General features: G+C 42.0%; 1 protein-coding gene across 3 annotated transcripts in view; it reads left to right on the top strand.

Moving 5' to 3' along the window:
• The window catches only part of C23H1orf21 (chromosome 23 C1orf21 homolog), a 209,965-nt gene that overhangs the window by 96,418 nt on the left and 99,773 nt on the right, over positions 1-13,774 (top strand). The window lies entirely within an intron of this gene.

Genomic DNA, 13,774 nt, shown 5'->3' on the forward strand with positions numbered 1-13,774 from the left:
TTTCCTTCAGATATATATCCAGAAGTAGGATTGCTGGATCATATGGTAGTTCTATTTTTAATTTTTGAGTAACCTCTGTACTGTTTTCCATAGTGGCTGCACCAATTTACGTTCCCACCAACAGTGCATGAGGGTTCCGTTTTTCTCCACTTCCTTGCCAATACTTCTCTCTTGTCTTTTTGATAACAGCCATTCTGACAGGTGTGAGAGGGTACGGCAGTTCTTTTTTGCTACTGTACATCCCTCTTGAGGAAGCAAAATGGAATGTTAGCTTTGAGAACTTTCCAGATCATAATCTACATTTAAATAGCTTACATATAGATAATGAGTGAGGGTCCCTGAGGACCTCATCTCCCTCAGCTCCATGTCCTCAGGCTCTCACTACAGAGCCTGCCTGGCAATTGCTATGCCGCACAATTTAGTTGATTTGAATTTGATTGAACCACTCAGATGCCCTTATGAATGAATCCTCATCCCCTCTCCCCAAAAGATAAATAATCAAAACCACTACCATTGTTTACAAACAAATTGAGCAGAATGCATTACTGAAATAGACTTGTTCAAACCGACCAGGTTGTGGAAGATTTCCTGCACTGCTCACCATTAAGCTATCATTGAACATGCTGTTCCCCCCGCTCACCCAGGAGCATTATTCCTAAAGAGCCCTTCTTTGTCGCTGTCAGAATACACTTTAGTCTCTGAGGGGAAAATAACTTGACGATTCATAGCAACTGGAAATGATCTTTTGTTTTGTGTGAATGAAGCTCTTGTGAGAAGAGGTATAGACTTGTCAAAAGGAGAGAAAGAGAGCGAGTGCCCTTCATCTCCCCTCCCATTCACGTGTGAATGAGTGCTCTCCCCGACATTCCAGGACCTTTCTTCATGAATATGAATATGAGCGTTTCTTTCATGAGATCCGCAGTGAAAGTCAAGTCAGGAATGTTTTTCATAGGCAGAGAAGCTATACTGTCTTGTCACAAATTGTATTTTAGCTGTGTTTTTCGATTTTAAAAATTTAGTGGCAATGCTTATAAACTTGGGAATTACTTTAACTAAAAATGACTCCATCCAATTTCTTCCCATTCTTATTAATCGTTTTGCTGCCACTGAATTATTTCTAATCGTTGTAGAACCCAGAAGCCAGCCTCAGTTCAGAAGCAAGAAACACCAAAGATCATTGAAAAGCAATTTAAATTTTTACTGAATAATCTCAAAGAATCCCGGAGAGGCGTCCCATTCATAAACCACTTCACAACAGGCTGAAATCCGCTCCCATGCATCTCCAGCTCTTGGCCACTCTGGTGTCTTTTTGTCTGCCTTTCTTTTGACTACCTCAAAATCTCCCCCTTTCTCTCTCTAATCTACAGAACTTTCCTCCTGGCTGTATCTATTCTCCTCTCCTTAGCTTTGCTCTTTCCGGTGTAAATCCAGATGGCTGCAGTTTCCACTAACCTCCTCACCCCATCGCCAGGCTCCGTCACAAAAGAGCACAAGCCCATCTGGCCTGACGGTGAGGTGCCATGGCCACTGGTGCTGCCGGGATGCGCAAATGCTAATACTTTTCTCTGTCCTGGTTGTTATCTGAGAATCTTTTCCTTAACAGAAATCCACTTAAGTCAGAAGCGAATTAAAGGAATTAAATCAGATGAACACTAAGATGTGTTTACTCCTTAACACACACACACACACACACACACACACACACACACACACACCCCATTGGCCAAATTCTTCAACATTTGGGATGACTGTATGGCAGCCACACTAAATGGGGAAGAGTTTCTGGAATGGTTACATAATTTCCTAATCCTGACCAGCCATCCTGCAAATTCATGACCATTGATCTTGGAAGATAGCGAAGAACTGACTACAAGTGAATCAACCCGTCCTAGAAAAACAACTCGTGTTTCAGATCTTCTTGATGATGGTAGAATTTTATCAACTCTGTGTACAAAGGAGAGTATGTGAGCCACTCCATCAGTATCTTTTCGTATTTGCTGTTATTGCCTTATAGTTTACCCTGTAAAGAATATTATTATTTGTGTTTATTTTAGATCTTATTTTATGATAATAGATTTTTAGTGCTTGACTTGAAAAGGTTTATCTTTTTTGTTGTTGTTGTTGTTGAGGAAGATCCGCCCTGAGCTAACATCTGTGGCTGTCTTCCTCCACTATATGTGGCTTGCTGCCACAGCGTGACTGACAAACGGTGTAGATCTGTGCCCTGGCTCCGAACTCGTGAACCCAGGCCACCGAAGCGGAGCTCACCGAACTTAACCACTACGCCATGGAGCCAGTCCCCCGAAAAGGTTTATCTTAAGGGTAACTTCCATTCAGGGAGAGGATACATGTTGTGATGACGTGTTGTAATAGTTCTGTAATGGAAGTCAGCATACACAGAGAATGTTCCTTTTTATCAGAAATTCACTTTACTATACATTTGTGGGCAAGTCGAATAACAGCAGGGGGTCTGAGTCAGACTACCTGTGTTCAAGGCCTGGCCCCAATCCACCACTCACTAGATGGTACAGCTAAATGAGTGAATGCTCTGTGCCTCAGTTTCCTTGTCTGTATGATGGAGAAATTAATGGTTCTTCTTCATAGAGCCATTGTGAGTATTAAATCGGTTGTTATGTGTCGTATTTTCAGAACTGGATCTAGAACATTAAAAGGCCTCTATAAATGATAGCTCTCCTTTCTCCTTCTCTTGTTTCTCCCCCTCCTCTTCCTCCTCCTTGTCTTCATCCCCCTCTTCCTCTTTCTTCTCTTCCTTCTCCTCCTTCTTTCCCTCTGCCTCCACCTTCTCTTCCTCCTCCTCCTCCTTTCCCTAATCCTCCACCGTCTCATCCTCCTCCTCTTCCTTCCTCCAGTGCAGGAAGAGATCCTTGATTTATTGCTTGGTCTTAACATTAAGATCATATATCAAAGTTGTAGTAGTATAGCAGAGGCCTTAAAATGAAGTTATCTTTCAAAATAACAAGTTTTGTGAAGACATTGCAGTAATATACTGTATATTGGAGAAAACCTTCAGTTTTCTTTTGGACACAGTGGTGGTCAAATGGCCATTTTAACGAACAGTTTCCCAGTGCTTACTTTGGATGGCATATTAATTCCTAACTAAGGGACCCAGGGATGGTGTCTTCCACTGATAAAGGCTCCAGAGACCAGACAAGGGAGGGTCTAGTCCTTTCCCTGACGTGACCCATGAGGGCTAGATGTCTTTATAACTTTTCTTCATATCTCAGTGACTTACAAATGTGTCCAAATCCTTTCCAAATCCATTCATACTTTTTGCCTGTATCATGTCCCACAGTAATTATTTCCTGTGCTCTGTGGTTTTACAAAAAATAACAACTTGGTAGTTAAGAGCCTGGCCCTGGACTCAGACCAACCTGGGTTTGAACCAGCACTACTGCTTGACCAGCCAATCGAGGACTAATCTCTGCTGCTGTAGAGAGGGGGTCATGATACCGGCCTCATAGGGTTGACAGGAAGATTAAATCAAAGCAGAGAGAGGACAGATGACTGGGCTGGCTTTTACCTTGAGTGATTGTCAAGGGTAACAGGAACCCCACTAAGAATAGCAGAGAGGACACAGCTGGCCTCCCACTCCTCCAGAGTCCCAGCGGTTCTGCGGTGGGTGGAGAACCAGCACCACAGAAGAGTCAGAGCAGCGCTGTGAAGAACCTTGATAAATTGCTGTCAGAACACCCATGCATGCCCTCCCTCTCGGGGGCGGCTCTGAATCCTCCTCAGCTGCTCATTCAGTTTAGGTTGGGGATTATTACTATACGATATAGATATTAACTCCCCTCCCTGTATGAAAGCCTTGGTCTACATATGCATTCCTAAAGGAGTCCTGGCTGGCTTTGGATCTGGTTGTATGTCTTTTGTAGGAACTTGTCAGAAGATGAATGTTCCAGGGACCTTAATGACTGAATAATAGTTCCCTGGTCACTGAATAATGAACCTCAAGTGAATGATGGAAATGTGTTGTCTGGCCTCTGAAATGATTAAATGATTCAAGAATGGGGCCTGCAGGTCCAGTCTTAATTATTAAAGGTGCAATAGTGAGAGAAACTTTATCACCCTCTTGTCCTTGCAGCTGTGGGCAGCTCTTGTCTTGTCCTCTCGAAAACATGGACAAGACCCTGAGAATGCTAAGAGACCATACTACCTTGTGCACACACTCAGTTCACTCAGAGAGAGGTCTGTATATACTCTGCTTCTGTGGCACACAGCTGGGACGTCACAAAGGTAGATCCAAAAGAGAAAAAAGCCTTTGAAACTAGTCTATTTTGATTCACTGCTGTCTGGTCAAAGGGTAACGGTCTGGGATCAGGTTCAGTGGCATTCTCTTTGACCCCTAGGCTAGATTACGCACCCCCATCTCAACCACTCCCTATTCTGAGGGCCACATACCTCCCCATCCCCCGGTGAAGGCATACCTGTGGGGGGCTGCAGGAAACAGGTTCTGGCAGATGTTGCATCTTAAGCTCTATCCCCACCAGTGTCCTCAGTCAGTACCAACTGACTCCGGGATGAAGACTCCACTCTCTCAAGACTCTCTGTGTCTCCTCTCTCTGGCTCTTTCCCAGTCTTCTTTGTGTTCTTCCTCACCTTCCTCAACCGATGGTCCATCTCACAATGTACGTTCTGTCTTTGCTGTGCCTTCCATTAGAGGCAGAAAGCCTTGGGTTAAGGTGGTTGGGATCTCTCCAGAGGACACATGCTTAGCCTATAATGGTGGCTTCAATGCTGGGCACTGGTAGAGGAGTCCATATCCCTTCAGAATGGAGCCTGACTCTTCCTGGACTGGCCCCAACAGCCTCTTCTCTTTACATCTCTCTATGCCCCCTAGAATTCCGTGTGCTGGCCATATTGAACTACTTGCAGTTGCCCCTGTTTGCCATGCTCCCTCTGGCCTTTAAACTCACTGTCCCCTTGCCTGAGCCTGTCCTTCCCACACGCTGTTCCTCAGATCTCCACTGAGATATGTCACCACCTCCAAGACTCTCCCCAACCTTGCGTAGGGGGTTCCTCCTTTCTATCCCTGTCACAGCCACGCCACACACATGCTTCTCATAGTGTAGACACCCTATACTCTACTTCCTTATTTTCTTCTATCCTCCCCCACTGGCCGTGAGCTCCTTTAGAAGGAGTCTGCATTGCTTTCCTAGACATAGCCCAAGGACTGAGTACTGCCTTCTCTGGCAGGTGGTAGGTGCTCAATAAATATTGCTGAAGGAAAGAAACACAGAAAGGACAGCAGAGGCTAGCCCAGCACTTGACCCAAGGACAGAAAGCAGGTACTTCCTTCCATTCCTCAGGTCTGAACTAAAATAAAGAGGTGTTTTTGCTCAAACTTTTTTGTGCCAGAAATGTGTCTGTAAATTGGAGTAGTTTACAGAGAACTCATGTGAGCCAATAAAAAAAATGCTATGAGTCCAATTGGAAAAAAAGAGAAAAGGATTTGAAGAGATACTTCCCAAGAAGGAAGTACAAGTGAATGACCAACATATGGAAAAAGTATTCAGTATCACTAGTAAATTTTGAAATGTCAAACTAAAATAAAAATTAGAGAGGCTGGCCTAATTTTGTAGTGGTTAAGTTCGCATGCTCCACTTTGGCAGCCCAGGGTTCGTGGGTTCGGATCCCAGTTGCAGACCTCCAAACCGCTCATCAGGCCATCCTGTGGCACTGTCCTGCGTTCAAAATAGAGGAAGATGGGCACAGATGTTAGGTCAGGCACAATCTTCCTCAAGAAAAAAAAAAACAGGAAGAGCTCAGGGCCAATCTTCCTCACCAAAAAAAAAAAATAATAATAATTAGATATCATTTTCACCCTCCATTGCATATTTTTCCAAAGGGTAATATCCTTTATTAGTGAGGGTGTGCTGAGATGAGCGGTACACCACTGAAGCAAGACTACGTGGAGCCAGCACCACCACAAGGCCTTTTATCACTGGTTTTCAAATATAAACAAGCATTAGGTTTCCACTGGTGAATAAGGATATAATAGGCATATGAGAATTGCTGTCTTAGGGACATTAACATTTTTGGATTATGAGATCATAAAGGGAGATATGTACAAATATATGCAATCTTCATACTTCCCCTAGAAACACAGTGGCCACTCACCTCCATGTCTAATCTCCACAAATATAAAGTCTAAAAACATAATTTTCCTGCTTGCAATTTTTGAACAACTTATATTTGTAGACCATCAGAACTTAATGTATCAAACAATCTTATTTTGAAATTACCTTTTCTTTATTAGGTTGACTTCGCACAAACTCTGAAAAGAACTAAGAATATTTTATATTAAGTCCACCAAAGCCTTGTTTTAGAAATGTTCAAAACATTTAGAATGGACCGTTTATAATTACCCTGGAAATTGCTTAATAGTAACTCTTACGTGAGAAAGGACGAAATCACTTTCTACAAGTGAAGATGCAGTAGTTATCATGAAGGGACTGCCTGACTCAGAGAAGTGATCGTGGCAGATGAAGTCCTTCAGCTGAGTCTCTGCGTTGTGCGTAAGGCTGTTCCAGATTTAGAGTTCAGCCCTGGTGAACTGTGGCAGGGTGGAATGTGGTCATTTTGTGTGTGCTGAGGAATGTGCTCTGGGCAGCAAAGGGGTTCTCAGAGCAGGAGCCTTCCCTTCAAGACAGCTGCCTTTCCTTGGGCACTGTTTCCCAGCCCCCTCCATCCCCTCCCCTCCCCTACCCTGCATCGCTTGTCCCAAGCCCAGCACATAGTAGGTTCTCAGACTGTGCTGAATAAACTCTTTCCAGATGAGGAGAGTTTAGAAGTGAACCAGGGTTAGATATGCTGAAGTCATCAAAGCCTTCACAATTCTCTGCTCTTTAATGCCCCTGCAACCAAATTCTCTTCAGTCCAACAGATATGAGGCACTGACCTCTTGCTGCAGAAATAAGAAACACAAAACTGTATTTTGGAAATGAGGATGACAGGAGAGATGAGACAAGTTCCTAGCACAATGGTGCAATCGTTAAGAATGTGGGCCCTGAAGTCAAACAGCTCCTCCATTTAAAAGCTATGTAAAGGAGGGAAGGCAGGCAGGGAGAAATATGAGCTGAAAATGTTCCAGATTTGATCAACAGCAGCAACCCACAGCCCCCAAAAGGATACAGGCCGGTGAGACTGGCCTGCCAATGGTGATTTTCCTGCCCTGCAAAGTAACTGTGACCCCCTCGGCCCATTCCCAGCCACAGCACACAGCCAGCCTCAGTTTTTTCCCTTTATGTTACATTCCTTAGAAGTGCACCAATTAGAAATTCCTAATTTAACATGAATCATCTTTTGTTTGGGCCCTCCAAAAAAGGCTGAGAAGATTTAAGTTTGAAAAATGACCTTCGAGACAGGCTTTAGTGGAATGCTGCCATAGAGGCGGGGGGAGTGGAGGCTAGGAAAGCTGCAGAATGCATTGGAAGCTTGGGGGAGATATAAGATGGATTTAGAAGAGGAGATTGACATCAAAGACAAACTTTACCTGTTTAAAAGATTAGCCCAGTTCAAGCCTTACACCAAGGAAAAGAGAAGGAAGTCCTTCTCTCCTTCTCTGCCTCCCTGGACACATGACCACCTCCTCCCGAGACCTAGGACCAAGGTTGTTGGTGCTCTTAATGAATGGTTCAGCTACATTCGATTAAATGGGTTTCCATGGTGTCACCTGGAAATAAAACTGTCCCTTCTTATGTAGTTTCTGTGTGAAAATGCACTTTGAAGTGCAAGCCTTTCAGATATTGGGGTTTGTTGACTTTTCGGTTTTTTACATTCAAGTGCATTCATTTGCACCGATAGCTGAATTGCCAAGCAGATGTCTGACTTTTGCAAATTCTCAATTCCAAATGGTTGTGTCATTAGTGGGACATAAAAGCATTGGCCCTCTGTGCCATCCCAGCACTTCTTATCAATGAAGGCTCTTGAATCTGTGGGTGCTGAGGGTTGGGGGAGAGCAAGAGACAGTTAATTGAGGGCAGGAGCTGTGGTTTGAAGAGACATCCTAGTGATCAGCTCTTCCCCCCAGGTATTGGAGATGTTCTTCTTGAAGGAAAAGCAGCTGGACTTAGAAAGTCGAAGTGATTTTCTGTGCTTCAGTGGCTTTTGCTGAATTTTGAACCAAGCTACAGATAGTATTTTCTGTTTGTATTATGTATTATCTATGGTATTCCCCATGATATAAATATTATTGTAATTAGTTTTATCTTTACTTAGAAACTTGCAGTTTGTGCAAAGCCTTCACAAGAGTAAAGCAGAGACAAGTTCATGTGGTTACGGGAACTCTTGTCATAAAAACTCGGTGTTGCCACTTGTTTCAAGTCTTTATCTAACATGTGGACTGACTTGCTGTAGCTCAGCCATCTTTGAATGAAACAATGGCCCAACAATGTTCCATATCAGGGTCCAAAATTATAAGAATTTCTTGGAAGATTCAGTTTTATCTTAAAGCTTGGAGCAGTTTGCAATTAGTGTAAATCATTTCACATGTGAAGGAAATAACTCCAAGGGAGTTTTTGGCAAGTTTTAGAAGTGAAAGTGAAATCTTTAGAAATTTGGAGGCAGAAAAGGTACTTGTAGCCCAGAGAGACTAAAAAAGATTTCGTAAAGATACTGAGACTTGGGCTAGAATGGTCTTTGAATCAACTAAGAGAATGGAAAGAAATTCCAGATAGGGGAATATTATAAATTTTGGCTCAAAAGGCTGAATATAGTTCAGCCAAGAATTTTATATCGAGGACGTCCACAGACCAAAGGTGGACTTGAAAGAGCTGTGTCACACCCATTGCCCTTGTATGCAAAAACGCAAAGAACAGTATTGGTTTTTTTTTTTTTTGCTTTCTGTTAGAGATCTTTTTCTTCCTTGGAGAATCTAGCAGGAAAAGGAAAAAGGACCTCTGAGACAAACAGGACTGAAGCACTGGTTAGAGGAGATATTTATTCATGTGTGAACTAAGGTCAACTCTCTGGATTTTTTCTCTTTTTTAAAAAGGTTTTTATTAAACACCTTCTGTGAGCCAGATACTTTGAGTAAAAAAACAGGTGCACCATCCACATAATGGACTGCATCTGGATGAGCCCCTGAGAAAGACCAGGGCTTAGCACATAGCAGATGTTGAATGAGTGTTTGTTGAATGAATAAACTGATGGAGGCATAAACAGCGGATGAATCAGAGTCCTCCGAAGTATGAGGCCACATTTTCCCAGTGCAATTGACACACCTACGCATCTTTGGTTTGTAGTGCTGGAGAGTCCTGCTTTCTTGTCCTTCAAGAAAAAGGTGTTCCTTCCACAGTTGCTCTCTTTAGAACAGCCTCTATTCTTCATGCTTGAAAACAATCATTCTGCCTGTTCTAAATTGGACTCTCACCTGTTCACTCTTGTGCCCTCAAGGAGAGCTGAGACTGGGAGCGGTGCCAATGGCGATAATTGAATGAGGAAATAAAGGGAGATAGAGGAGCATTATTTTGTTGTATCCATGGTTTCACTTAAATAAAAATCACTTTTCTTTCTCTAATCATAAAAGTTATTTATATTTTAACTAAAGTGATATATGCACAAAGTTGAAAAACATACTAAAGGCTTATTATAGACGATAAACCACCTTCTCACTTCCTCTCTCCTCATTTGTTAACATAGTTAAGTCACAATTCTTGGTTAAATTAATTATTGATGTTTACATTAAGCTTTTTGTTTTTATACGTTGATGGCTTTTGTGCATTAGGAGTAGCGTGCCCTGCAGAACCAGCAGTTTTCTAAAGCAGCAGCTAACGTTGATTATTTACCAGGGACTAGGCACTGTTTCAGGTGTTTTCATATATACATGCGACTGTGTGTGCGAGATGAGGTACTATAAATATTCCCATTTTACAGATGAAGAAACTGAGGCACAGAAAGGATTAGTAACTTGCCCAAGGCCATATGGCTAGGCATTCTACCTCTAGAGGCTAAGCTCTTAGCCATCATGAATATTCATCTCTTGAAAGAATCCCACCAAGTAAGGAAATAAAGATTCTAGGCAGGAATTTGAAGTTGTACCAGGATTTTGGGATTCTAATTTAGTTTGGGAGACAAGATGTTCAATGGGAGAAATGAGTTTGTGCTATAAGGTAGAGTAGTTTGTTTCTTTTAATTGGTTTGTTAGTTTTTATAAATCCTTCTTGCACCTCCTTTCCCAAGCCCTCATATTTTGCTGAGCATATAGTAATAATTAGTCTACCAGAGTATCCCTGCAAATTCTGGATGAAGAGGCAATCTAGAGCATTCAATTAAGATTCCTAGATGTTGTACTGTTTTGATATGAAGACATTAACGTAGAGTTTTTGAAATTGGAACAGTCCTGGAAAATAGGGGATTTATTATCATATATATGTCATTGATCAAAAGAAGACTGGATGAGAAAGTGTCAGAGTAGATGCAAATTTCACTGTTTTAGAAAATAATTGCAAGATCCTTCTTACCTCAGAGAATAGCATTCACACGGCTCTTTCGCCTTTCTTCCTCCTTCCCCATTTAATATGTACATTTATGGAAATTGTTAACTTTTTAAAATTCTGGCATTATAAACTCACTCCAGCACTCATCATCCTCTAATTGACTCCTTTTAAAGTCAGTTCCATTGATTATAAATGTAACCCTGGAACAGATCTTCTCTCTGCAAAGCTTGGGGGAACTGGGACAGGGCCAATGACTTGTTGATAGTGGATGTATTGACCAGATCCAGATAGTGGGGATGGTTCCATACTGCCTAGAGCAAGTCCATCCAATTGATCCCCTTCTAGCTCTAAAAATTTTAATATTATATACATATGTATGATATTTGCTGTCAGTGCCTCCAGTCGATTCCGACTCCCAGCAACCCTGTGGACAGCAGAGTAGAACCCTGCCCGGTCTTTTTGCACCATCCTCTCACCTTCCTGTGCTACAGCAGACAATGCTCTACTGCTAGTCATAGGTTTTCATGGCCAAGTTTTCAGAAGTGGGTGGCCAGGTCTTTCCTCCTAGTCTGTCTTAGTCTGGAAGCTCCACTGAAACCTGTCCACCATGAGTGACCCCGCTGGTATTTGAAATACTGGTGGCATAGCTTTCAGCATCACAGCAACGTGCAACCGCCACAGGATGACAACTGACAGACAGCTGCTGTGGTTGCGTGGCCGGGAAACGAAGCCGGCTGCAGCGGTGAGAGCGCTGAATCTTAACCACTAGACCACCAGGGCTGGCTATATATATACACTTTATGTCAAAAGTGAGGTACAGAGATTTGATGAGAAGCTGTGTCTTCAGCATGAGGGAGCTGCCACAAATACAGTCCAGCCCTTCTCTGATGCAATCGGAGGAATAAAATGCTAAAAATATCACCAAGGCCTTGCTCTTACCCCAGATCTATTTTGACTAGCACAGCCTGCAACTGTTTACGTGGAGAGAACGGAAGCAGGTTCGGAACAGGGCTTCAGCCTACTGTTCCTGACATGCATTTTAATAAGCCACCTGACAAGATCAACAGGAAGAAAAGAAAAATTGTGAACAGGTGTGAGGGAGCCGGAAGAAGGTGGTCTCATTTCTCCCTCCTCTTAATCAAGTTGGCACATCGTTCTGCTGCCAGGCCTCTGGCTTATAACAGTGGCTGTGCTAATTGCCTCCAGCGTGGGATCTGATTAAGGGAGCCTAAAGTTCCACGTTGGTTCCCCCGTTCCTTAAACAAAAGGAAAACTGGATTTCTGTAGTGCTTGTTTCACTGTCATAACCTGAAATGCTCCATTCGTCCACACACAGGCCCGTTGGCGAGTGCCATCCTTGATGGCTGCATCACCATGGAAATGGGTGACACGTTTGTTGATGAGTTGCCTGTTTCCAGATGGACATCTTCATTTCCAGCACCAGACTTTGAGAAATTTGACAGGCCATTTTTTAGTATTTACTTCGTACAAATTGTGGCTTATCGAAGGGTCTTGCTGGCTTTTTTGTTTTATACCATGTTGGATTTTTTTTGTTGTGTGAGTAAGAATGGCAGGGCTGGCTTTGTAGCTGTGGCTGTTTGTTTTTTCTTTCTTTGTATCCAGTCATGGTGTATTCCTCCAACAGCTTGGCTAGCCAACCATGGTTGTTAATGACACACTAAAACCTATCCTCTTTCTAAATTGATGATGATTCTGTCTTGGTGTTTTTAAAAAGTCTGCTTTGGGATAATGCTGTTTTGAGAGTCCTGTAGCCAGCAGCTTTTCCGTTTTATTGAAGAAAAATATTAGAAAAATATTAATAGTGTGTCTACTACTTTCAATTCAGTTGCATTCCCTGGAGGGATGAAAAGAGAATAAAGACTGAATATTGCTGCCCGGAGAGCAACTGCAGTGGGCTGTGGCTGGCGGCTGGGAGAGGACAGAGGGCAAGGCAGGGACAGCTCCTCTCTGGAAGAGACCTCTTGCTGTGCAGCCGGCAAAGGGCCTTCTTTTGGAAGGTTCTTTTAGAAGGTTCTGCATAGATCCTAAAATGTTGTGCTTTCCCCGTTCTATCATGTGACGGTTTGGCTCCTATAGACAAAAGTCATGGGATCCCCTGGAATTGTGTTTAAAATGTGTATATGTATGTATATGTATATGTATATGTGCGTGTGTGTATAATTTATGTTTAAATAGAGACTCACCGTAAGTAATTAAGATCACAGTTCAGTTCAGTTAAATGTTACTAATTATCCTGGTGAACCATGGTTTATAAATATTAGTGTTCCTAACTGGTTAGGGAGGCCCATCTTTAACTATTATTTTTTCCTATATTTTTATCTCTGTGTAATTGTATTGGAGGCATAATTGTCAGTGTCTTTTTTTTTTTTATTATCAACAAGTGCTTTTCCAACTTCTGAGTAAATAACGCTTAATTCAATGTGCCAATTTTGTTAGTTTACTTTCACTTTTATCTCTTCCGAATACCACATTGGAGTATGAAGTTCTTGTGTGTTGTAATTGTGGATCTGAATCCATTGATTAACTTGTTAATACATATAGGACTTGGTATTCCTAAGCGGTCATTACTGTGCCCTCACAGCAGTCTTTCTAATTTCTTTAAAAAGAAGCAGAATCGGTAACTACCTTGAATTATCAGGTGGAGACAACAATTGCCTTAGCCATGAACATGGAGTCTTTACTCAGATGTACGCAACTGTATTACTTTTCTAAGGATAATAATTTTGAAAAAGATTTGAACAGCATAATTCCTTGGAGAAATGTTACTGTAACAAACATTTTTGGAGGTAATGTGTTAAAGGATAGCATGAAGAAGCTTGGAACTATATAGAAAATGTTATTATAAATAGTAAGGCAAGAAATTATATAGGAATATAGTCATTGTACCAAATTAATCATAGGCAATAAGCAAATATATTGCATCTTCCTGAACTGAAATACCAACTTTCTTAGAGATTGACATCTGTCTTTCAGGTAGCCTATTATACACATTATTCCTTGCCATATGGTAGGCAATCATCAGTTTATTGGTTGATGAAATTTTCTAATTCCACGGTTTATGTAATTTTTCTGACAAATTGGATCAAAGGTGACTCAAAGTCATACCTGTTTTTGACCTTAGTTTGCTCAAGTCATCTCCTGTTGACAAGAATCTGATGAAAATGTCATTATCATCATCATCAAACCTCTACTCTGGAGAAGTGCTTTAGCTGCAAGTTTTCCTGAGTTTGTCCTCTGATGTATACTGATATTAGGATTTATCGTACTCTCTGGCTGTTGGGAAGTCTAAGTCC

The sequence above is a fragment of the Equus przewalskii genome, chromosome 23, assembly GCF_037783145.1.
Source record: "Equus przewalskii isolate Varuska chromosome 23, EquPr2, whole genome shotgun sequence".
Lineage (NCBI taxonomy): Eukaryota > Metazoa > Chordata > Mammalia > Perissodactyla > Equidae > Equus > Equus przewalskii.